Raw genomic sequence first — 27,591 nt, forward strand, 5'->3', positions numbered from 1 at the left:
ACAGATTACTTTCTACCACAAGCAGGTTTTATTAGACATACAGGTTTGGGAAGAAATGCAGCATTACTTGGTGTTATCAGAAATGTAAAAATTTCTACTGAGATAGCTAGTGAAAAATATTTAATTACACAAGGCTCTTCAGGAGAAGATTAAAAATAAATTCCACATGGTGTTCATCATGGAATGACCACATAGAAAAATTAGAAACTGAATCAAACTGTTTGGTACCCATGGACAAACCTTCTAAAGAGAAATAATACCAATCACTTACAAAGAGAACTTAAAACTTTTATCAGTTCATAGGCAGCTCCACTGCTGTATTGATTCACACAGACTGATGAAGTTTGTGCTTCTATCTATGCACTATGTGGATGAGTTAACTCATTTACAGAGCAGAGAAGTAGGTGTGAATGAATTTTTAGTCTCTTACTGAGAGAGAGATGCTGTCTACAAAGAGATTCATTAAGTCTTACAGTAACTGTTACAGTACCATGCCTTTCTAGCCCAGCATGTTCTTGTGCTGAAGGTTTATTTTGTTCTTCTTACTGCTGTACCTGCTCTTTGTGTAGATTGGTGATGGCTACTGTAGATGGCAGCAGAAGCTAAATAAAATACAGAAATTTTAATAATTAATAAACCCCCTCTCTGCTGCTGTCTTAAGTATGTTCTTTTCTCTTGGCGTCTGCCAGCTGTTCTTGAGGATTCAAGCAATTCTAGGCAACAGAAGCCAAGTTAAATAAATTATATATGGAATTAAGGTTTTACTTACAGACTGTAAGGTAAGCTAAGTTACCCAAGCCCTGCTTGTCTAGTTAAACTTCTGTATCAGTAAGGTTTTGCTTTTGCAGTCAAGATGTTAGGTTGGTTGGCCTGGCCTTTTGTTTATGACCAGGTTTACCTGACACTGCTAGGGTTACATCATCTCTCTGTGTTGTCATATGCAGACTAATCTGCAAAGAGTTATATGTGTCAGACTCAGAGTTTCAGAATCTGCTGTTATAGCCACTGCTGTTTCTGCCTCAGGTTGTGGATGGTTTTGTTTTAACTCTTCAGACAGTTCAGCAGTAGCGTGGGGAGGACACCACAGGATACGTAACTTTGGGAAACAGCATTAAGAAGAGTTAGTTTAGAAGTAACATCACTACTAGAAATCTCCTGATGTAGAGAACCTTGTGGAATCAAGGAGAAAGGCTTGTTAGGATCAAATTCAATCAGAAGAATTGGTAGCTTATAGTAATGAGACATCAAAATGCATTGTGTGTACAGTCTTCCACTGTTTAATGAACCAATAAGATCACTGATACTTTTCCGCTCTATACAGACATCAGGAGTTAAGATATAATCTCCAACTTCCAAAGTAACAGGCTCAATGTCAATACCATGACGATGACAGAAGCTCACTAAGAAATTCCTGCATGTCCACTATTATAGTTTGTTGAGTACTCTTCTGTTCCTGTCCACCTGAAAAGCAAAATAAAGAGTTAACCAAATTAACACATGACCTCCAACTCTATCTATCCTGTGTGATGCCAACACTTCCATAATGGATGAACTTCACCTTTCACATTATACCTCATATTTAGCAGTACAATAAATCAAGGCTTTATTTAATTTTAAACTTTAAAGACATTATATACACTATAGTTTATGGAGTATGCTCTGCAGTTTAATAGAACTATCATGTTACCTTCTATACGCTGTGTAGTGACAACGAGATATATTAAACTGTAGAGGAAAATTACTTAAACTCATGAAGAAAGTGTCTAAAATGTTTCCTGCAAAGTCAGATAATGAAGCTACTGCTTTTTATTTCCAGCTGTTTCCCACAGAAATACGGCATTTCATTGTAGAAGATATATTTTATCTTCTATAGATCTATCCTTCACACAGTTAAGAACTTCACCATTTGAAATGTGATCACTTAAGGGAATTATGTAAGAAATTAATAACAAAGGTTAATTTTGTTACTGAATGAGTTTTTCAAAGGCTTCCTTCTCTTTTCTCAGAGCTGTCAGGTATTGCTGTTCTTCTGTTGAGATTCCATATATGAGGAAATACACCCTGTAGGTTTAGAAGGAAAAAAAAAACAACACAAAACTATTTAGTAAATTAAAAAAATACCAAAAAACGGTATTTAAGATTAGTAGCAGTAACTGCCTGAAAAGTGATATTTGCCTTAAAAAGGTAAGCTGAAAACATAATCTTTTTTCTGCAAAGATACTCCAGAATCAGCAACAAAAAAAAAAATCTTATATCTTTATATATAGACATAGGATATATATATATAATGTCAGACATAAAGCAAATATAATGGAGAAGTTACTTTCTTATTATTTTAATAAATTTCCCAGAAGACTATGTATAACAAACTATATACAATCTGCAATTGTCCTGATTTAGGGGAAAAAAAAAAATACAAAAACATATAAGACTTCAAATCATATATTTGCATGGGGATATCTTATCTTCATGAAACTGCCTTTTATAGAATGGACATTTTATTAAATGTGTGTTTCTGTTATTAAGGGACTAAATACCTAGTGGGAAGTAAAAATTATCTTGCAATTACATTCGACATAGTTGTGTTTAAAATTAAAAAGAAGGCTAAACAGGAATTAAAAGGTAGCTTAAGAAAATCACTAGATGTATTTTGTGCCTTGACTGCCAGAAGTGCACAATAGATTTTCTTTTTCTTTTAAGATTAATATTAGACCAAGAACAGTCTTGATTATCATCACCAAGTTCACTTGCCTCAGAGGCTTTCCATGTCTGCTTCCTTGTAGATTTCCAGCTGCTGAACAAAAGATAGCTCTGCATCATACAACACAATGTATCTTGGTTCTACTTCATGCCATACCCTGGTCAGAGCATAGGGATCATTGCAACCCTGCAACAGATGAATAATTGTGAATGAGTTTTTGAAAATATCATAGTAAGAATCTGAAGGTAAGTCCATAGGTGAAATCTTCAGGAATGGTCTCATCAATACTGCCTTCTTGGCTACCGTTTAACTCTGTTATCTTCCACATCCAACTCCTCTTTGTTTTCCTCCTCAGTTTTCCCTATCATTTAGATTATAGTCCAGTCTTGCTGCTTCTTCTGTTTGTTTTGTTTTGAAGAAGTTCCAAGTTTGGCTTTTTTGGCTTGAGGCGCTGTGTCTGGTCTGGCATTTCCTTTGGACTTGACAGTTTTTCTGTCCTTAATCCACACTTCTCCAGCTTTCTCATCCTTTCCAAAAGTTTTATTATATAGTCTCGTTAAAAAGGCTTCTTCTCCATCAGTAAAATACTCCTGAGCTGTGCACAAGCTCAGTCATCACTGGCACAAGTAAGCACTTCTCCTGCAGTCAAGAAACAATATAATGTTTATAATCTGTTATGATGTACTTCTTTTAATCCAGTTACAAGACATCTTGAGCAAATTGTTTTTAATGATCCTAGAAGTGTGCCTGCCAAATGCCTTTTACACTTGGTGGTCACAGTTGTTCTGGACCTCCAGGGAGTCTAAATTGCATCATATTTTGTGTCAAACCAAGATTAGAGAAGGTTAACAAAAGTTCAGCATTCCTTATTCTTATACCATCTAAAACAGTAAGGGTTTTCTTTTGACCATTCAAAATGAATGGTTTGTGGGCCTTGAATAACAGCTCTCTGCAAGCTGATTCAGATAAACTCCTACAATACTAGGTTAGAGAGCCAGTTCTTATCCATAGTCAGAACACTGTGGGTGGGAGAAAAGAGCACTTTTTTACCCTTACTATTTCCTAAAATAAAACTCGGTGAAATTTAAGGGGATGAAAAGTCCTAAAATAGGAGAGGCAGCAACGCAGTTAGTTAGAAACACACTCACCTTCTACTCTCTACCCAAGAAGCTGCACCTCCAGGAAAGGCGATTTTTAGATGCCCAAGAAAATGTATGAGATGGAATGGACAAAAGATGAAACCTCTGTTTTTTTGAACCTGAACCAAGCAGTACCTTAACTAATATAGTTCTAGCCCCCTGCCCTGCAGCTCCATGCCCCTCCGCACTCTAAGCAAGAGGACTATGGTTGTCTTAACAGTTCAGGGAAGACTGCATAACAGACCGATACAGCCTGTAAAGCTATGAAGCAGTTCTATTTCTGCATTACTTTAATTGCTGTAGAAGGCTGGAACATGTACAAGTTGCCTCATTATTTAGAACAAAGACCACAGCAGATGAGATCTTTTGATTTACACTGGGATAAACTGAATAGATAATTGTCTTATAACTATCTATCCTACCGGTGAGAACACATGAAACGCTTTGTCTTAAGTCCATAAATTATTGTTTAAAACCAGCTCTTCAGTATAATCACAGTAAAGAATTAGAGCTACTTCTCTCAAAAGTCAAATAGAAGAGAAAATCAGATGTACTGTGAAAACTTACGTTATTTAGTATTTTCTCACCCGGACCACCGAAGTCTTCACTGTTCTTATTCTCATTTTCAATCTCATTCCATACTTCTATCAAAGCTTCCCATTTTGGGTTACTTTCTAGAACCAATTCCTTTTTCAGTTCTGAAACAAAGTAAGATTAAACATAGCGGCTTTTACAGCCAAAATACCCTTCAGAACTTTAAATTAGTGGTTCAATGTCAATAGTGTGATGGTTGTAGGCAAGTACAATTCAACAGCCTAAATACACAACTTGTTTTGCTGATGGAGTAGGAGAGCACTCTTACAGAATCATTTAAAATGGGGAAAAACACTCTAATGAAGCAAAAAGTATTGACTTGTTCTTCCATTCTGAAACTCTTGAATAAAATACATATATATATTTAAAGTAATGGCAGCTTCTTATGCCTTCATATAAAATGCAAAAGATCAAGCTGAAATCTATGCAATTCAGGAACAATCCATAAAAGTTCTCCTAATGATCAGCTGAGTAAGCTGAGAAGAATGCCTTACTTGTGACTGTTTTATGTTGTTTATTATATGCTTTTTGAACAAAGATTATGTCTCAATATATCCCAGCTACCAGATTGAGGTCTGCAGATGTATAAGATCCTGTAACGAACCACAGCACAAGTAATAACATACAGAATATTTGAAACCACATTACACTCTCAAACTTAAAATTAGGAGAGATCAGTACCATTTTCCTTCTTTACATACATGTTTCCAGAGACTTTGCCTTTCTCATTCAGTTTCTCATCTGCAACGTGATAAACTCTCACAGGAGCATTTACAAACATCAATGTACTGGAGTCAAGAAACAGCCAACCTAAAGAGAAAAAGAAAATGTTAATTGTTCGATATTTGAAGTGTTCAGGCTTCAGACATTTCCAATAATAGCCTCAAATCTCTCATCTAGATTACCTGTGCTACCTGCTTACTATGTAATTACTAGCTTAATAAGAGACAAATGTGATGCAAATCTCACACTGTTAAGTAACAGCAGTTAAGTGGGAAGATGAAAGCATTATCTGTCAATAAAAACCTACGTCCGTATGGCTAGTTATATAAAACCTAATTAGATACCTTCATATGTTTAGGAATGTTAATTAAAAATATCATAATTTCTCTGTTTCATGCATTAACTTGTATGGTTATTCAGTGTTTTACCTGAATTCTCAGCAAAAGCTTTTTCACTTGCTTTCAGTGACTGCAGAAGATTGAGGAAAGTGACACAATCATACTGACTTAGATACTGTTGTAGTACGCAGCATTTTCAAATCCTGGACCAAAGATTTTGTCTTAGCTCCAAGCTGATGCCAGAGAGGATCTAAGTAGTGATGTATTGTCTAGAAATATAAAGTGGAAAATTCAGGATGTTAGATTTCTACTATATCAATCAAGATATAAATGCCCTTTTTTTACTTACAGGAGATGCCACTTGCCACTTTTTATCCCGATAAAAAATAGCGAAGTGAAGACATGATGGTGAGACATTTATTTTGATGAGTAACCATTTTTTGCAAAGTTACAATATAGATGCCGTTATATAAATTCATAAATTCAACGATTAGCAGCTATATATAATTTAATGCTTTCAGTACATATTTTCCTTTCTATATTAAGAAAAAAAAAGGTATTATAAATATCAGTTAAAAAATAGGAAAAATCTGATTTTACAGGTACTGGCCTGTGCCTCTGGTGTTTAGCATTCCTTCTTTAGCTAAAGTTGAAAACATTAAAATGTCATTTAATTTTCAAATTAAGATGAGTATGATGCAGATACACAATGTAGAAAGCCAGAGGAATAAAGGCCTAAAATTTTTTTAAAGCACAGAAGGCTTCACATCAACAGTAAATATCAGTTAATAAGTGTTTTGCTATGATGGCTCAAATATGGCGATACTGTAATTATCAAGGAGTTCATATAAACTAAAGTTATAAACGACGATTTAAATGTAAAGTAAGCTAAATGCAAGATGAATCCACTTCTACAGATGCAAAGACTGCAGTCTTATGAATGGTCTCAAAAGCCATCTGATGATTTCATGATTATGACTGTTCTCATTCTAGGCATGTGAGCCTGTAGCTCTGGTGACTGATCCATGGAGAGATACTGCACTGGATTTCACATCAGCATTACAGGTAACAAACTGCAAAGGAAAAACAACAAGAAAAATCTCATAAGGAAGAAACTGTAATAGGCTCACAAATCCCTTGAAGTCACGTGGATCTGCTGTCAGATAATTTAACATCTCCAGCTTTCGGTAAGCAGTAGAGTAGGTCATTGTTCCAACACAGCCACAATAAGCTAATCTGACCACATGGTTACAAAGGTGCCAGCTGATTTTACAAACAGAATGAGGCACAGAGAATAGTCTGAAGAACTCTGCAACTCAATGAGCATTTTCCTTACTTTGTGCTGCACCCCAAGTCTTTTCATGGTTCAGAAGGCAAGCAGCAAAATTCAGAGAGCTTTGTGTTGTTCACTTCTACATCTTTGTAATACCAAAAGGTAGAGTTTGTAACGCAGAGTGTTGAGTACACAAGATGTAAATTCTAGACTGGACAGGAAAAAAAAAAAAAAGGCAGACCTCCTGCCCAAGACAAGAGCACTGAATGGCTTATCTGCTGAATTGCCCACACAGTTAGTACGTTTCCAATATAAATGCGTGTTACCAAAGCTTTAAATGAAGCACCAGGTCTGTAAAAACTGCTGTCACACTGACCTCCAGTGGCATTACAATGAGTATAACAACTGTGTCATTTCAGGTCAGTAATTAAAAATAAATAAATAAATAAAAAATATCTTTAGTGCATTTACTCCTTTCACCCACACAAAACCCAAAGATTTGTTTTATTTTGTTTTGTATTTTTCCTCAGGATAAGGGGGAAAGGCAAACAGGAAGGAGACAAAGGGAAGAACAGAAATTAAAAGGAGGTGCCCAGAAACTGTTTACTTTTTTTGGTTTTGAAGTTGGAAAAAACAGAATTGACAAGTCTAGTGTCCTTTTGCCTTAGCATGAAGCTGTTCAATATGTTTTACAGATTTGACGTTTTAAAGGTTGACTAAAAGGAAGGAAATACAGTGTATGAAGCAAAAGCATACATTCTTCTACATATTTAGTATTCTGTTGCATTTAAACATTATAAAGATGTTAATATTTATATACCAGTAAAATATTCCTATACTCTCGTGCATCTGTTTTACTAGCTCTCCAGGCTGTAAGAGGGTTTCCAGCTTAGACAATAACATAAAAATAACTGAGGTCAGGAGAAGAGGGGGACCAGAACATTAGAGAACAAGACAGTTGGAACATCTTTCATGTGTAACTTCTATACAACAACAAATGAAGTCACGAGCTATGTCCAAAAATCTTTGCGAAGTTTTAACAACATTATCTTATAATATTGCTATTTAGATAGCATCCGAGATGTTACAAGATTAGTAAGACATTTTTATTTTATTTGATAGGAAAAGTCATCAGGACTAATTCATTAATGCAAAAAACAGCAAGTGTGCACGGTTGATAAATACACAATCTAAAATCAGCTTCAATCACAGGCCATTTACCGAGAGTATTCTGAATAGTATTTTCTCAAGAACAATCAGTTATTTTCCTTGGAAAGTAATGCAGCCACTCTGAATTTCCGTGTTTCTTACGTCATGGCATGGTTTAACTGCTGATTGTTTTCCAGTTTATTATTGATATCAGAAAGCCATACAGGAACATTATCCACTACCTAAAAAGAATGTGGATGTTTTCAAATTGTGTGATTAAATAAAGCAAACAAGTTTAGAGCAAAGATGACCATTAAAAAAAAAAAGTTAAGAACTACATATTTGTTCATTTTACCTCAGTTTTTCTTTTTTTTTAATAATTCTTTAACCTTAATACCAGTCATTTGAACTCTTTCAACAGAATTAAGCTTTATGTATTTTCAGCCACAGCTTGACTTCATTAAGGTCTTACCAGTAATGAGGTTCGCAGGAATTGTGTCAGTAAGGAAACCTACCACGAGGATTCGACTTTTTGCAGAGGTAACTCCTCCTTGCATGTAAAATTCATAGTGAGTGTTACTTGCAACCTCGCTGGTAACGCGCCGAGGAAGATGAACAACTCCATCTGACCTCAGTTGATCAATAAAATACTCCTAAAAAAAATACAGTAAAAACACAACAGACTTCATTCTAACAACCAATGAAATGGATACAGAAAGGATTGCAATTAGGCCTATTTCATTAGCTTTGCAGAGCTGTCCACAACCACATAAAAACATGACAGTGTAAGATACTAGATAAGGAAGTCAGAATCCTTCATTAAATTTCAAACCCTTTCAGGTAACTTAGAAACAGAAGTATTTTCAATAGCAGTTAGACAATATTTAAGAAAGTACAAGCCACTGCCACTCGATCGATCTTAGCTACGCTGAAAATTTTATCTTGCGTTTTTCACAATATTTTAACGGCTCTTTTTTTCAGGGAGCAGGCAATACTAACTTACGGCCCGAGCAGTGACAAGGGCCCCTCGCTGCCCGCCAACTGACCCTGGAAGAGCCCCCAGCCGCCAAACCCCATCTCCAAGGCGGCAGCAGCCGGCGGGCAGCCGCCTCCTTCCTCCTCCCCTCACGTTCTCGGCGGAGCTCACGTTCAGCACCAAGCTAGCGGGCTCGCTGTAGGGGCGGAGGAAGCGCAGCAGCAGGCCGTCGATGCCGAGTCCCCGGGCGCACACCGCCACCCCGTCCCGGTGGAAGAAGTCCTCCACACCCGCCTCCTGTGGTCCAGCAGCGCCTCCATCGCCGCCGGCCCCAGCCCGCCACAGCAGCGCCTGCGCCCGGCCTCGCCGCGGCTGAGGGAGCGGCGCCCTCAGGCGGCTGGAGGCGGTGTCTCATCTTCTAGTTGAGGGTCTTCTGAGGGCAGGGGTCAGGTACGGAGGTCATTTTTTTTATTCCAAATGCTTCATTTTTAGTCACTGACTAACGGCATTTCTTAACAAAAGAAGCTGGCTGAACCGAGCTTGCTCTCCGCCATGAGGCAGCAGCACCTCAGCTTGGCAGTGTCCCGCTGAGAGGAGCCCCAGGCCTGCTACCCAAAATGGCTGTCAGGGCATAAATATAAAATAAAGCTATAAATCTGGACGTTTTCTGGGCCGGCCACAGGGCAGATGGGTGCTGCTTTGGTTGGGCCACATGGTAGCAAATTTAGCTGTTGAATGTGGTCATTTAATATATGACGCTTTCAAATTATTTTAGAAGTCATCTGCATTTTAACAGGCAAACATTCAGAAAAAATGTTTAAAAATGGACATAAATTAATAAAATATTGGGACTATTCTTGATTTTTTTTTTCCACACACTTGTACCATTTCAGGTTTGTTGATACCTGAACAATTTTTTCTTTATAAATTGGGTCGCATTGTGAACTCTTTACCGTAATTTGGTTCACATTTTTATCTGGCTGGTACTCAGCTCTCTGATGTTCACATTTAAACTTATTTTAGACTGTAAAAAAGTTATAAAAATAGTATTTTTACTTGTGCAATATTTCATTTTTGTGGTTTCCATGCCTTCAGTCAGGAGGTCCACTTGGTAATCCTCATGGGCTCCTCATGGGCCCCTTCCACTCAGAATGTTCTATGATTCTACTGACCAAAACATTTACACAAAAACATGATGATTATTATTAAAATTTATTACTATTTTTGGATATTGTATGAAAAGCTGTAGTCCAATAAGGCTGCTACTTCGAAGAATTACAATACTCTGTAGAGATGTCCATAGAATTTAGGAGCCAACCATTTCCTTAACCTAATGTTTCTTATCTGAAATAGAAATAGTGATTTTTAAGCAGTCCAAATAAAATGGAATTATTCGGGCAATTTAGTAGCCCTTTCCCTCCCCCCTCCCCCCCACTATGTGTATATATATACATATATATATATATACACACACACACACACACACATATATATATATACGTATGTATGTATTTACTTTGGCTAAATATAGTACTAATGTAAACTCGTTGTGAAATGTACTTCTGCTTATGTATTCATTAACCAGTAGAGGGCTGTCATTTGTAAGGGTTATATCGAGAGAGCAGAACTTAGACTTAAAAAGTATTGTGGTCCTTCGTCCTTTCCTCTCTTCCTCCCTCCCTTTGTGAAACAGAGTAATATTTAAAAAAGTCTCCATAAAAATACCAGAAATGAGTTGTACAGGATAAATAAAAATTAGGAGTGATGTATAACTTTTAAGTTAGCAATAACAGGATAGGAGAGCATATATATTTCTCTTATATTATAGTGTATTTTTGTCTTCCACAATGATGGCTTATTTTTAATTTTAAACTAAACATATATATGCAGTAAACATTATGAATAACTGTAGGAGGTCCATGACATATAAAATGGTTTGTATTTTATTTATACAAATAAAAACAAACTATAGGTTACTTTTAAGCTTATAAATGGTTGGTAAAGCCTGTTACCAGCCTCATAAGAATGAAATGTACTTGCACATTTTAACAATGCATCAAATGACCTATTTACTTCATAATATTAATGCTATATGAGAGGCAGATTAATTGTATGGTAGAGCAATAGAACAAATCATTGGACGTAGGCTTATTACTTGTTTCAGTTATTAATATAATCAAAAATATTAATATGAATCTTCTTTGTATGATATGCTTTTGACAACCAATTGTTTTAAAAATTTTAATTTTGACAAGTTATTATTAATCATTGCTAGAGAAGAAAACGATGCAAGAAGCCATGACTAAGCCATTAATCTATTCATCTGTGTAATGGCAACAGCCTTGTCTGAAAACTACTGACAGTTCTTGTGCATTATGTTAACAAACCTTTGTTACTTGTAATGTAAAAAGCTGAGAACTCCCTATGAGAAGAAAACCAGAATTTAGATAACTTCTGCAAAGCTTACTTTATGTTCTTTTTAAAGCATTGACATTTTGTCTTCCATCCTGTTGTCATATTTAAGAAAAGTTCAGTATTTTCAGCCATGAAAACATGGTGAAATTTCCCATTTTGTGGATTTTTCAGTGTATATTTGGCGTGGTCTGTAGTTTGGATTTCAGCCTTATCGACCCCTTTATCTTCTGAGGTATATCTTTAACTGGTTAAGGGGGTGTTTTAAGCCTCAGTTGTGCTATCCAACTAACAGGACTATAGCCGGTTTATTTGAAATGGCCTGAAAATTCTTGCATTTCACAATTTCCCAGAACCAACTTAATCATAAGTAAAATCTACTATATTTATTTATCTAAAATCCTACATACAATTTGATGCATTATCTCTGCTTAGGTTTATCAACTATCCCCTAAACTCACTAACTGATGAATTTTAAGAGATTAATAGCCCTAGTCCTGGTGTTTGTTACCTTGCATCATTACCTCATGGAGTATATCTTTGTTCTTCTTCATGTTTTAGTAAAAACAATGATCTGCTGGAGCTTATAATGATAAAGATAAGACTGTGAAGCAAAATTCTCTAAATCAATGCATGGTTTTATTATCCAGGTTACCAAAGAAATATATTTAGTTCTTTAAAAATATGAACAAATTTATTTTCTGAGGAAAAGCATAAAAATAAAGGTACTGATGTTTATCTGTACATATAAAATTACATTCAAAATTGAAAAAAAAAATCAGTATTTTGGAGATTTATTATAAGCCATTTTATAGCCACATCTCTTCATGTTCTTACAACATTTACTTCTAAGGTGGGCACTTTCTATAATTTGTGATGGACTGAAATAGAATTTTCTCCATCAGTCTACATGCAGAACATTCTTTACAGATAAAAAAAAAAAAGAACAAAAAAAAAACCAAAAACTTTACCCCATAAAAGAAAAAAAAAAAAAATATATATATATATATATTAAATGAAGCTATTGCAAAAACTAAATGTGACATGCTGCTTTTGCTGGCTTAAAAATGACCAGCAGTTAAAGAATTGATCTGTGTGTGGTCTGATGGTTAGGGAACATTAGTAAGGAAAGTTAGGTTGTAATCCCAGATTGGATTTGCACTGACCAAGACCCTGGAATTACCAACTCCTTTCCCTTAATTCCCCTCTTAAGTATAATTGCCATTATACACAGCAACTGTGTTCACTTTACTTTGTCTTAAGTAAACTCAGAATTAAACTTAAGCAGTTGTTAATGATTTCCAGTGTTTTTTTTTTTTTTTTTTTTTTTTAATCCATGATTGCAAAGCTAAATTAAAAGCTTTAAAGATATATGCAGTTTATAATAAGCACTCTGAACTGTCTTAATTTTGATTTTTTTCTCCACATGTGCATCTTAGATAAATAGTGACCATGTAGAATATTCCACTTAAATAGTTTCTGTATATAAAAGTCGTGAAATATGTTGCAGTTTCCTTATTGTAGCAATATATATCAGTGACAGATAGATCTAGTGTATTAATGTGTTATATGCATGTCTGTCATATGTTTCTAAGGGAGGTGATCGTATTCACTTAGAAGTGTTTAGCTGTTCATCTCATAGAAGTACTTTCACTGATTAACTACTTTGGTACTAGCAAAAGAAACAGTTGGTGATTCAATGGGGAGCATTTCATTGTGGCTGGATGTAGATGGTATCACAGGTGCAGAATTGTTTGCACAGCTGTGGCCAGTGTAGATTTGTGGTACAGCAGTGGCAATACGAATCTGTTTTTGCCATTTTAGTTGAAGATTTTATGTTTCCTGAGAAAAAATGTTGGAAAAACATTATGTGAGTGCTACAGGAAGTTGTTATTTGTGAAAAGAAATGATCTTGTAATGTTTTTACTTAAAAAAATGTTTGTCTGAATTGCAGTTATGTATCACAAATAGTTGGAACGTGCAGTTCAATGAGTATTCACCCTTCTGATTCCAACGGAATAGCTATAAAATGCAGGGATTAGAACATAAAAATTGCTCTCACTCACAAACCAAATATTTTATTAGATTGCTATTTTGCTAAAGAGCTGTCAAAATACCTTACAGAGGAACAAAGCTAAGGTCCTGCTGACGTGGAGCCCTGACAGGCATGTGTTTAGGCACCAGGAAGCAGCTCCTGAGCCACACAGTGCCTCAGCCCATCGTTCCCCATGGGGAAAGGAGTCGCGTGCGTTCCTTCCTAAGCACAGCCGCTTTGTGGGTAGGGCAGGTTGAGTAACTGCTTTAAAAGCTGCACTCCCCAAACCTTGCTATGTAACTAAAGATACCTTTGCATAGACCAGCACTATTGCTGTGGTAGCATCCTGCAGGCAAAGCACAAGAAAAGACAAAATTATAACTGCACCTAAGTTTTTCTGTTAAAATACCATTACCTTAGAAGTTAATATGAAGTTATCAGTTTTATACAGACCTTTTTCCTGAGGCCTATTATCAGATTTACTATTTCTCCCATACAGAAGTAGTTGAGCAAGGAAACATACTAACATGGCAATAAGAAACCTTTTCATATTAATTTGAATATTGTAAGTGTGGAAATAATATTGTTTTACATTTCTAATTAGAATGCTTGTATCCTGTTGCTGAAATGGGATATTGCTGCTGATGTAGGATCCCATCTGAAATAATTTCCTTAACCCTTGAGTAGCTGCATACAACTGCAGGCTCTTCCCTGAAGAAACATTCTGATTCTCTCCATGGGGCAGATTCACACCTCTGTAACTTCTTGTCTTTTAAAGAGAACCTAAAGTTAACGTGATGAAAACTTTCCTGATATATGGAATTTTCAATTTCTCTGAGCATTTGGTTGTAGAAGACACATGGCAAAGGCAGCAACTGCAGCTTTTATAGTGTTGTACAAACATAGGCAGCTCTAGCCTGAAGCCTTCCCATATGATTTCATTTTGGGGAGATTTGTTAGGGGTTGTTCTAGGACAAAGGGAAAGCATATTTTTTTCCTCTTGGAACTATGAACTAAACTCTGTATTAATTGTATTAAGCCTTTTTAAATTATAGACTGGTCTAAATAGATAACGGAGCATGCTTTTTCACCTCCTTTATAAAAGCCATATCAAGCACCAAAACTGAGAAGTCAGAATCACCAACAGCCTTTACTGATGTCTCAAAATCAAACAGAGTGAATTTCACCATTGCAGAGAGGGCTTCTTACCATTTCACTGCTGAGCTGCTGCTCATATAGACTTTTTGCAAACATTTCTGTCTGATTTGGGGCCCTTATCGCTGTCAGAGTCTAGCAGAAGATGTGTTTCAATGAGGCAGTGATGGTTGTATTGCGGAGCTGTTTGTGTTCAGAGCGCAGCCAGCTGCAGAGCTCTGGTGGTGAAGCTGTCAGTTCTTTTATGGATCTCTCTTGCCCACGGTGCAAGACATACCAGCATTAGGATTAGAAGATAGGAGTTTGGAGTATGTTGTTGTATAGGTTAAAACTATAGGAGAGGTTTCATTTTAAAACAGATGAACTCTGGTAGTTGTGGCTGTTCTATTGCTATCTGCGAGATAAAAACTGAATTTACTATCCGAGGGTGCATATCTCTTTTCAGGGTTCTTTAGTACAGCAGAAGCACTAAGTCACCTTCATTTGGATTACTGTTTTCTAGGAAGAGAGATTTAGACTTCTGAACAGAGAAAAAGGCTCATCCCTGCATCAACTGTGCCACGTAAAACAGGTCTTGTAAATAAATTGAATGGCCATCTGCCCAGCTGACCTATGCCAGTGAAATAAGGAGGGTGGGTAACAGCTTAAGGAAAGAAAAACTAAACGTCCAATTCAAAACATGGGGTATAGATGCTTAACAGTACAGCATCACTGTTTTCTTAGAATGTTTTTATTTGGGGCAGTTGAAAGTGAGAAACAATGCTACCTCCTGTCAGTGTTATATTGAAAAGGTAGGAGTTCAGGGGCTGCATTACTGTCTCTTCCCTTTATTTCAGTGATTGTTGGCTTTTATATCCTAGTCTGGATGAATTGTATTTCCGAGAAACACATCAAGTAAAGGAACCTTCTCATTAGTAAAAAGTACCTGGAACATCTCCTGAGCATTTATGAGCTTGAATGAATTTCCTGGGATTCATCATGCAGTACAAAAGTCAAAACTGGGAGCTACATCTTTACTTGCATTTCAGATCAATAAGTCTTTTTCACTCTTTGCTTTCAGTAACTCTATGCAAAAAGTTAGGTATGTACCAAATTATTATACCTCTCAGAATTCTTAGTAAGATCGTATTATGAATGTGTGATCTGTTCTATTTTTAATGACAGTTTGAATTCAATTTTGAATTCAAGTAGAGAGGAAACTGTTGGCTTACGTTCTTGGGAGCCTGTAGGAAACCTTTAATTATGAAGCAGCAATAATCAGTTCATAGTTAAGACTGAAGCTGGGTACTTCGTTTAGACCTGAATAGGCAATTGTCTCTCCTGAGCTCCAAGAGTTCTCTGAATCACTTTTAAACTTCATGTTAGTCAGATAAAATATTTTACAAATACAATGCTCAAAATCTCATCTGACTTTTGAACATTTTGCAACTTCTTTGAAAGTGTAAGACCTGCCCCCATCATTTCATTCTTTTGCTAAGAAAACAAGTACATTGCTTTAGAGCTACAATCTTTGTATGCTAATGAGGAATTATGCAATAACAAACTTTGTGGTATGTGAGACTCAAACCATGCTTCAGGAAAGTGAACAGATTTCTAAATCTGTTAGGTTAGATGTTAGGAAGAATTTCTTTACTGAAAGGGTTGTTAGGCACTGGAACGGGCTGCCCAGGGAGGTGGTGGAGTCACCATCCCTGGAAGTCTTCAAAAGACGTTTAGATGTAGAGCTTAGGGATATGGTTTAGTGGGGACTGTTAGTGTTAGGTCAGAGGTTGGACTCGATGATCTTGAGGTCTCTTCCAACCTAGAAATTCTGTGATTCTGTGAAATACTTAAGTCCACGTAAGTAAAGATACTGTTAAAGAGGTATGGATTAATTGATTCTTGATAAAACTGCAGTTTAAACCAGCAACATAAACATAACATAAAAGACAGAAGTAGAGTTACACAGGGCTTTGTTAAAGAAGTCTGCAGAGATCTCAGAGATCTGAGGCAGCCTCCTGAGAAAGAAAAAAAAAAAAAACGAAAATTTTCAGATCCAGACAAAATAGCAGATAAAGTAGGAAGCTACCCCTAATACTGGTACAAGATCAGCCTAACAACTGCATTTTTTTTTCTTTGATATATTTGATGGAGGTACACACACATTTCTTGCTTTTTTCTTTCTTTTTTTTTTTCCTTCCCCTCCGCCCCCCCCCCCCCCCAAAAAAAAAAAGGCTTCAGTGTAGAAAGCAGTAGAAAGAGTTCTTGAATCCTGGGTTTGAACAGAAAGATATGTGCTTCTAGAAATCTCATGATATTTTGATTCATTCTTTCAGATTTTCCATGTCTGCCTTTCACTTTCCAACTTTCAGGCTTTTTGGGGGTGCCAGGGGTATTCCCCTCTGGCATCCCACAACTGCGTGCTGTAATCCCAGTCTGTCTTTCCTATGCATTTCCTATGATTGCTTTGCTCTTACCTTTTTATTTTTTCTTCTTCTTTTACTTTTCCATTTTGTAGGAGCCTTGCTTAAATGTATTTATTTGTTTGGACAGTAAAGGTATATTTATTAATCTAATTGGCTCTGTGGTAGACCCAAAAGTTTACTTTTCTTTTTTATTCTATTATTCTATCAAGAATAAACACTACATGTTTCTTTTCTTTTGGACATTTTGAGCAATACTGATATTTGTTCAGATTAGTCAACAAAATTTGATGATGATATCCCAGGGAAGGGTTTTAGAAAAGCAAAATCAATATCCTTGCTATACTGGTGTTACAATTTTTGTACTTTAGAAACAAATACATTTTTTTTCCAAAGTAATTTTAAGAAGCAACCATTATTTTGGTTTATACAGAAGTGTGATTAATTGTAACTTGCTTTATGTTTTGGTCAGTTTTTATTCTGAAAGCCCAGGATGTGGTTTGACAGTATGAGAAATCTGGCTTTACGTTGGACAATCGCTATTCAAAATGCTGTGATGATGTGACACGATCATCTGTAATGTTCTGCCACTTCACATTCATGAAAAAAATTGGTGGATTAATACTAAACCAAGTGACATTATGTGAGAATAATTATTGTTTGTCTTCTGATTACCAGAATAACACTAGCATCAAATTTGCATTGTGCTTTGCTTGACAAACTGTGCTTGTTTGCTCACCTCTTGCTGGATGTGTGACTGACAGCGGTGTGGAAATCAGGCATTTCCTAGGTGTTCTTTGGTTGCTAGCACTTAGAACACTCCAACTAAATAAAGGTAGGAAAGGCAAAACTAAAGTGTGCTGAAAAAGTGAATGTGACATGGCATCAGATACAAGTTAACTGAAGATGTAACTTTGTTCCTCCTGGAGTGACCTTCTATCCCAACCTGAAAAAACATCTGGTAGGCAAATTAATTTATACTGCCGTGGATCTAAACTAGAGCTGTGGGCCTTAAATAAGTAAGGATGTACGTCATTAAAAAAATCATAATTGCACAAATATGGGTGTGCAGAATTTACTACTAAAGTCCCTTCTTTAAAAGCATAAGTTTGTGCATCAACAAGAATGCGAACAGCATATTACTGTAAACCTTCAATAAATCCCACTGTTTGTGGGATTGTTCAGCTTTATAAGACTGTAATAAGACACACCTTAATAAAGAAAAGTGAGTAGTTAGTGTTTGAAATGCAGCAGACTTCTGCAATAACACTTGGGAAGATATTCTTTCTTTACATAAATTTCAGGTACATAATTTCTCTACCTAAAAAGAATAAATGCTAGTTCATCAGAAATAACATCTTTTCACCATTGTTCAGAGTAATATTTATATGCATATTGCATTTGCTAGTTTTATTCAATGAATCAATATCCAAAGAGTTGCAGTGACGCTCAGAAATAGGGGCTGAGGCAGACCGTAACTGTTGTGGGATCACCTCCAGTTTGTCAGCAGGCAGGATACTGCAAGAAAGCAAGATGAAATGATCAAAACATTGTGGGCTACTCATTAATACCTTCATGTGGTACAAATACAGTAGAATAAGCTGAGAAATTTCGTATAAAATAAATGAAATCAAGGCCATCACTGATGATCTCTGACACCTTGTCCTTGCTACCTGACCCTGTTATCAGCCTGCTGGAAGCTTGAACATGAATAGCAGGGCTTGAATAGAGTTACACCAGGTTTTTCAGTTCTACTGGGAAAGGTGGGTTACAATTATGATTTGACTAAGGAAGAAGAAGCATCCTTTTTGGCAGTACTGGTAGGGGCAGTTTGGCGAGCCCAGGCAGAAAGGGATACTGCATGGCTCACCCACCTTAACATCCACCCTAAAAAGCTGGGAAGATGGGAGAAGGCGAAGGCTTTTCCTACACGGTGCTTTGATTTTCTCTTGCATTTTGAACTTTGAAGTCTTAGGCAGTATTATATTTTCTTTTCCTGTCATTGTATCATGATGTGCCTCTGATACTTAAAGGTTGAATTCCTGGAGATGGTTTCCATAGCAATTACAACTTTGAATATTCATGGCACTGCTTGCTCATTGTCTCAGTTTTTCCAAGGACTGTTGTTTACCAGATAGATGGTGGATGTTAAAACTTTATTAAGGAGCTCCAAGGGGAATTTGCTGGGATTATTATTTTTTTTAAACAAGAGTGGCTGTTTTAATCATGGCTTTGCTATGTTTGCCCAAAACATAGTGAATAATTTGGCAATTTTAAAAACACTATTGTTGCCTCCCCCACCTGTGTACCCCAGTGCAGCATGTAGGTGTGCTGCAGCCATTTCAGTTCAAAAGGTGTTGTCTGCATGCAAATCTATCACAAATTAGGTTGAGGGTGGTTGAGATGTGTGGACATGCTTCATTTTGCTGTTCTTCAGAACAAGCCCAATGGAGTGAGAAGTGCCGTAGCTTGCAGGTGGCAGCTGTAAAGCTCGGCTCTGTATTTGTGAACTGACTTACAGCACAGGATCAAGGGCAGTATGATCTTCGAACTCTACTGAATTATAAAATAGTGTATAGTAATATAGAAATTAAAAAGCAAGTACTGATAAGTAGATTTGATCCAATTCTCTGCTGCATTTTGCCTTTGAATGATCTACTGACGGGATTTCTGGGTTGTGACAAAAAATTCTCCTTTATGTCTGTTGTATATGTATACATGATATATAAGCATCATCTTCTACATGATACTGTAGTGATACAGTAACAGTGAATTGTGGGCAGTGAATTTTACTAAGAAGAAAAGCACACGTAAGTTGGCAGTTCAATTAATTCAGCACTGTGGTTCACTGGGAAGTTAGGGAAACAAGAACAGAAGAGCATGTATCATGCATGGAAGCTATTCGAATTCTTCATCACAAATAAATGTCTCTCTTGACATTTTTCACACTTCGTCAAATTTAGTTCAGTGGATCAGTTGTTGTATTGCTTCCTGCCTCCTGGCAGATCTGCTGCTGCAGAATCTTGCCCCATTCATTTATTAAGAAATGAACTCAAAAGAACACTTTTTCAAACATTTCTGGGACAGGTATACTAAACTTTCTGTGGATTTTCTTAAAGTTTTCTTCCTGGAAGTTTGAGAAGCTAATATTGTCTTAGATCTCTGTAGAATCCCTGCTGCAGGTTGTCAGCACTTTTGGATGTGAGCACCTGCTTTCAGCAGACGTTTTAGACAAGAACTAAGAGATGAATTCTAGATTCTGCTACCAGATACGCATAGTGGCAGCCTCTTCTTTATAGCGTAGCAGCCACATTAGCTTAAAGAAAGATGTTGGAACCCTCCGGTTGTACGTAGATTTCTGTGTATTTTCTTACTGGGAAGTGATAAACAATGAGAGGGAGTTTATCTGTTGGAATTTGTGCAGTTAAAGGACTGAAAAATTACATTTGGAAACTTTTCTTCATATCGGTCTCTGAAGAGAAGGCTTATATCAGTGTTTAGAGAACTGGATCTGGGACATTGCTGCAATATTGTGTTGCCACCTACTCCTATCCTTTCTCTTAGAGAATACTGAAAATTGTACCTTTAAAATTGCTTTATAGATTTTATTTTTATTTGTTTAGGTATAGCAGTTTGCTTTTTTTTTTTTTTTTTTTAACAGTAGTTGACTAGGATTTATTTGATGTAAATAAAAAACATCTATGATAACACATATATTGTCACAGAGACTTTTATTTTGATACATAATACAAGGAAATGCATATTGTTGTAAATTTTAATAGTGACCCTGGGGCATATGAAGCCAAGAACATATATAAATATTGTAAAAGCATGGTTTACTGTAAAGAAGCTTCGCATACAATCTTTTTTTTTTCATGCATCATTTTTTGAAGTTATAGTTCTTGCAATCCTCTTTCTGTAGCATCATGAACTCAAGGTTGTTTATGACACTAAAACACCTTGAAGTTTATACACACTTATTCTCTTCATAGTTAAGCAAATATATTTTTAATTATTTTTAATGTTGCTGAACAATAGTATAATGGCTGAAATGTGGATTATATTGAAGGTTACCTAGGCTAATGTTAAGAGAACCCAACTTCCTTCAGTCTTTCCCACAAAGAGTTCCAGAATGTAGAAGAAGAAGTCTGGTCTTGATGATTCTGACTTCTAAAAAGTCTTTTCCTTTTTTTTCAGTATTTAATAGGGTGCATAAATACTCTTTGTTCAACAGGACAGTTTCGTTTTAAATCAAGCAAACATTTTACTTCTGGATTTAGGAGTTGTGTTCATGTGTTACTAATTTCCTAATGAAAGGAAAGCTTCTCAGAATGGGTAATTACAAAACTGCCAGAGAAAGGCCCAGTCTCAAGCTATGATTTTTTATCCTTGTCCGTCTGTTGCTTGCTAAGTCAAATCAGACCAACCAGTTCAGTCTTTAATATATGTAGAGGCTTTGGTGTTTGTTGTTTTACTTTTGTTTCTTTAGCTTTATTTTAGTTTAATTTAATTGAAAGTCTTACTTCTTTTTTTTGGATAAAGTTGTAGAGATGTAGCCACCCCAGGAAGAGGGGGGAGAAGAGTAAGATCTGTAAGAAAGAAAAGATACAGCTAAAATTCACAGGGAATGCTAACACTTTGGATGTGGCAATGTACATTGGGCAGAGCCTGTGATTTAAAATGTTTTGAAAGAGGTTTGGAAAATATTCTTGATCTAACTTTTTAGCCTTTGAAGCGTTACTTTGTGACCCCATTTGCAAATGTTCATAATCCTATAAAAGAGATATATAATGAGGTTCTTAAAAACCCTTGAACATTGATTAAAGTACTTTAGGATCCAAAAAATCATATTCATATTCATGCATAATAAAACAAGAGCCTTTATATTAAAACTGGTAACCTGCCATGGCTTCTGGGCATTTTGCTTTTTAATTCTCTCAGTCTTAAATCTGATGTTTGATTCCTTTTGCAGCCAAATCTCCCAGCTAGATTACCAGGGAGTTCAGGATTACACTTTCAATGCCAAATACACATGTATTGGAAAAGAAATAGATAAATGGATGACTAGGAAACACAGCAGATTCAGGTATGTTTTTTCTATATTTTGTCCCTTTCTTTCTTTCTTTTTTTTTTTTTTAACTAGAATGACCTGCCTTATTGTTAACATTTAGTCATATCTTTTTCAGTCTAAAATAGGAAATAGTAAATTGTTTCTGATGTCATGTTTTGATAACATTTGAATTTTAACGGTATGCAGTAAAATAATGAAAAAAACAAAATACATAGGGTTACAACTGATTAAATGTGCCAGACTGAAACCGCAGTTGGTGCATAATTACCTTCTAAACACCATACACAACACAGAGTATAATTAAAAAGTATTATTTGTAGCAGCTGTAATATTTATCACCTCTTTTGTTGTTTGATTTGTCTGGTAATACTGCTTTAATACTTTCTTAATATTTATCCAAATTAACATAATATTTAATCACCTGCTTTTGGGGAATTAAATAATTGTAGCCCTATTGAACAGTTCCTTTCTCTTTCTAGGGGACTTTTCTCTTGGCACTTTCTTGCAAAGCCTAAGAGTGCTTCCAACTATAAACTCCGCCATATAGCTTGTTTTAGGGTGGAAGTGTGTATTATCCCTATCTATGGATTTATATTTCAACCTGGCTAATCTAGATAGTAAGTGCAAGCTACAAAGTCCTGTAAAAGTTCTTTAGAGGCAGATATAAAGCAGCTTGATAGTATTGGTCCGATTGCTCTTGAATAGATGTCCACATCACAGAAGAGCCTATCGTGACTGGCACTAATTGGCAGCCTTGTTGGCAGATTCTGGAATACGGTCCAAGGACTGATTGGATAGAGAGGACGAACTAATGCATCCACCCATGTTCAGGGGTAGCTGGTTCTTGTCAGCATTGACAGATTAGGGTGGGGTATGAACCTTGGCAAATCCTTTCCTTTTTTTTTTTTTTTTCCTTCATCCTTTCCGTAGTTTTTGATTTCTAGAGTTTCAGAGTGATACTTCTCAGGGAAACAAAAACTACTTCAAAATTGAATAAAGAGAAATCAAGTTGATACTATTCCTGAAATTTCACCCAATAAAAGTGTTAGTGGAAGAGAGAAGGCATTTTTTTCTCAGTCATATCTAGAGAGTTGATATTTTGACTTCTACCACAAGAGAGGACTGCCCAAATGTTTCTCAGCAGGGAAGGCGAATTTAGTGGTGATGAATCGTCTTACAAGGGGTGTGGAATATACTTTGCAGGGGAAGAACCATTTGGAAGAACCAAAGCCATTCTGCTTTTCTTTTTCTCATGTCTTGGCATGTTCTCTAAAAACAGAGACTGCCTGATTTTTAGAAGATTTTTGGCTATTGCATTTCTTTGCCTGTATGTGTAGATTCAGACAGCCTCAGGCTATTGTAGTCCAAAACTATATTTTAATAAGCAGCTGGTTTTGGTTATTGTATTTGTATTTGAAGCAGTGTTTTTGTGTGTGCATTTGTGTGTGTGTTGTACATCGTTTGCTTTGTTGTGGGGATAACAAAATGTGAATGAAAAATAGTCACTTTTGTTCAAATGGAGCATGTTACAATCTTATGAATCTGCTCATGGATGTTCATCTTGCAGATCTGGCACATTGGCAGAAGCTCCTGTACACAATTCCTTACTTTTACTCTTAGGAATTCTGGCTCTCACACTGAACATTAATTTAAAACTAATTAAAAAAGATGAAAATACTTGTGATCATTTATCCTTTTAATTAAATTAGAAGACTTGAGGGAATGTTTGTGGTCATTCCTGACCACTCACGCATTTCAATTGTAAATTAATGGGAAAAATGTTCCCAGAGTCATTTGCAACTAGTCCCGTGAGTCATGTTACTCACTGCTTTTTCAGAAAACTTCAGTGAATAGGGGCTGGGTTAATCTGATAGACAAATATTACATTAGACTGCAATTTTTATGGAAAATACATTCCTCTCCAAACACCAAATATTGCTTCGAACATCAAAACATGTAGCAGTCTTTACACTGATTTATGTGCTAAAGACCAAGGCACTTCTTCATCATGAATCTTGGTGTGTAGACCTCTGTTCACAAAGACGTTAGTAAACTTTCCCTATGTATATTATAAAACCAGAAGTAAAAAAAAAAAAAAAAAAAAAAGAATTTTTTCCTGATAGCATGGCACAGAAGTTGACAGAAGTGGCACAGTAGACTTTATAGTTGAATGATTTAAGATTTTTCATTTCCAATTTGGTCAACCTCTATTTAGCAAGTTAGTAGTAAATTTGTAGTTCATCTTGATATTGACTTGCTGATATTAAGTAGGGAGTTTCGCAACATTTGGATTATGCCTGTTAAAATTGCTTTTTTGCTGTTACTTGAAAATGTGATGGTTGTGAGCTGGTCACTGCACATACTGTATGGTGAACAAACTTAAAAGAAAAACTTGGTGAATAGTTGTCCTGAATGTGGACTCTGGAGAAAATAGTGAATATATGGGGCAGAGTAAGTGTTTGTTTGAATGTGGGAATTTTTGTTTGATGCTTACTTTTCTCTAATTTCCCATAAAACACTCCCTCAATGACAAAAGAGTAGATTGGTAAATATTATAACACATCAGGCAAAAGAATCACCACTGTAAAGAGAGGGATAACTATGAACTTGTGTTTGCTGAAGACTTAAAGCTCTCTCTCCCTGCAATGCCAATCTTATCACAGGAGGGTGGAGGAAGTAGGAAGATACAGGCTACACTTGGGAACACAACAGTAATAGAATCAGCATCTGTGGAGTGCACATGATAACGTGCTTATTTCTGATGTGCAGTCCTTTCCCAAGTTCTCAGAGGGACAATGAGACTGCAACAAAGGAATAAGGATCACTGCCAAAGTTGTCTCCAGAATCTTTAATCATGTCCAGGAGGGCATTTTTCTTGATCTTGTGAGAAGTTACCTTGTTCATTTGAGGTTAAAGTTGTTATGAGTTGGTTCACTTTAATATTAGATTATAAAAACATTACACATTTACATGGAGTGAGACAAACTCTGCTGTCCTGTGCTTTCTTGCCATCTAAACTGAGTTGCTAATGCTCCCTGCTAAGGAGTACAACTAGACTGAAAATCAAATATTTTTAGTGGTAATTTAAGTTTGCAGAAGACACTTCTGTAAGGAGTTTGACATTTTATGGGACAAAGAAAGAGGACAGAAAGAAAAAGTAGCCAATTCTTCACCTGTTTGTGCAGAATGTGCACCTGACACTTGATTCTGTTGGTAACACTTGGTACAAATGTGAGTTGTTGAAGTATGAACCTGTTTAGGAGAATCTTACTAACAAATAAAAACAAACAAAATAATGTAAATAAAAATATTAGACAGATTGCTCCTGCTCTTGATTATGATGTTTAATTTACACGTTAAAGAAAAATATCCGTATTAGGCAAAAACTTGTAGGTAAAAACATCTAAAGCTAAAGCAATAACAAAGGTACAAGTCATCTGTAGGATGTGAACACAGGGAACCATATCTTCCACAAGATGGAGCTGTGTGATTTCTGCTTTTGGGAGCAAATCAGTCTATTAGTAAACGATTCTTTGATTACTGTACAAGGACAGAAGAATCACAGTTATCTATCATTGCTTTCTTACTCTGATGCTAATAAACTTCTGCAATTTAACTCAAGATGGTCATTTGGGAGCTAAAATACAGAATTTAACATGAAGGCCTCTGAATCTCAAAGAAAAACTATGTTTAGAAAAAGAAATCCATTACCTTTCTCTTTGAAGATCACAGTGATTTGCCTAGTGTGTGGTGTCCTATCAGCTCTCCTTTATTTACTCACTTTGATGATGACTGCAGTGCAGGTTTCTTTGGAATGATTTCTTATCCTTTATGCTCTGTAACATCTGGACGAGGGAGGGGTATGATTGCTTAAATGATAATTCAAACAAGTATTCTCAGTAGCAGTGATGGACCTCCAGTTCTGGAGTGTTCATTAGATCTGAGCAGATGTAAGTATGGTAATTCATCAGCAGAATGGAATACTGACTTTGAAAGCAGGAACTGGAAAAGATTAAGGAGTCTTAATAGAAAAATAATAGAACTTGAGTGCTTGGTGCAATCAATGCCTTTGCATAAGAAAGTAATATGATGTTTTCCTAAATAAGCAAGGAAAGCAACAGAAGTAAGGAGAAGGGATTGTTTTATCTGTTTTGTTTTGTTTTTCTTCTTTACATGGCATTGGTCAGCCTGCCTGTGGAGAATAGAAAGAAATGGTGAATTGAAAACTTTCAGAGCCAGGGTTTGACATCAGTAGAACAGAACAGAAGCAAAGATCAGGGAACACTAGGATTCTCTCAGCTCAATGTGGACCAAAGATCATGCAGACAATGGCCTGAAGGTAAGAGCACTTCCACAGCATACCAAGAATCTCTTCTTTAAAAGTTCAGTTATTGAGGTGTTAATAACCTGGGCTATGCCAACTGTGTAATTACTGATCCAGCAGGTGTAGACCCAGCTAAAAAGGGCATGATTAGACCAGGCCTCCTGGGTCAAGTGGTGGTTGTGCTGAGAGATTGAAGAGCACTCAGGGATACTGGCCCACTTGAATTAACACTGGCACTGCTGTTTTGTTTGCAACATTGTTAAATCACAGCAAATCTGACATTTGTTGAGTTTTCCTGGTTTATATTGTTTTGGATTATAGTGGATTAATGATTACAGACTCTTCACAAACTTTATAAAATGATCCTATTACAGCTGATAAAGGTAAGCCTGGTTTCCAATATGTGCACTCAAGCTACAGCTCCCTTTTTCATTCACCTTTCATTGCTAAAATCTAGCTTCTCCACTGATTCCCAAATGCATGTCCAAACTACTCATCTGATACCTTGCTTGTGGCTGGGTGAGAGGCAGAAGACCTGTGACTGCTTCTGAATTACATGTAAGCGGATTGTGTGGCTGATACATACACAGTGATCAGCTTGCTGGTATGTCAAGCATAATAGATAATTGCTGAGCTTACAGAGCAATATTTTCCTCAATGGGAAGACTCATGTCAGTCTTTGTCTCCTACTCAGCTGTCAGTTCTCATGGAAACTTGTTGGAACTTGATATCTTTGAGACCAGGTCCTTTTGTCAGATTTGATCAAAATTAGCCAATTCATTCAAAAGTTAGGAGGGAGGAGATGAGAAATGACAGGTTGGTGGTACATCTGTGTAATTTATTTCCTTACAAAACTGGCACGGAAATCAAAGTATTCTAATTTTCAAAACAGGCAATCAGAATTCAGTAGCATGCATACAACTGAAGCTTCTAGAAATTCGGATAATTTATGAGCACAACGTACTATGTGGTAAGTCACCATGTTGAGTGTCATCGTTTTGGGTTTATGTACATATCTTTGAGTTTATGGATATGTATGTCCTGTCACCTGATCACATTCACTACAGAGAATCTACCAGAGGATAAAAAGTAGATTGTCTAACAGTCTCCCTTTCAGGCTGTTTATCTAACACAGGCCAATTTGGGAAAAAAAACAAAAACAAAACCAAAAACAACACAAACACAATTCCAGTGATCATAATGCCAATAACAACAGTGGAGTGTTGATTGTCCACTTACTCTTTTGCGGTGAAAAATATTTTAGCCAAAGAAGAAAGCTGAAGGAAATAGTTGATAGTA

General features: G+C 36.3%; 1 long non-coding RNA gene and 1 pseudogene across 1 annotated transcript; one reads left to right on the plus strand and one right to left on the minus strand.

Moving 5' to 3' along the window:
* On the minus strand, positions 1-9,213 carry LOC137864730 (DNA repair endonuclease XPF-like; annotated as a pseudogene).
* On the plus strand, positions 2,808-27,267 carry LOC137864731 (uncharacterized). The gene is made up of 7 exons (XR_011101607.1): positions 2,808-2,946; positions 5,847-5,903; positions 6,489-6,560; positions 8,899-9,343; positions 21,870-21,983; positions 26,156-26,307; positions 27,185-27,267. It is a non-coding gene; the product is annotated as an uncharacterized lncRNA (long non-coding RNA).
* The last annotated feature ends 324 nt before the right edge of the window (positions 27,268-27,591 follow it).

This window comes from Anas acuta, chromosome 15 (assembly GCF_963932015.1).
Source record: "Anas acuta chromosome 15, bAnaAcu1.1, whole genome shotgun sequence".
NCBI classification, from domain to species: domain Eukaryota; kingdom Metazoa; phylum Chordata; class Aves; order Anseriformes; family Anatidae; genus Anas; species Anas acuta.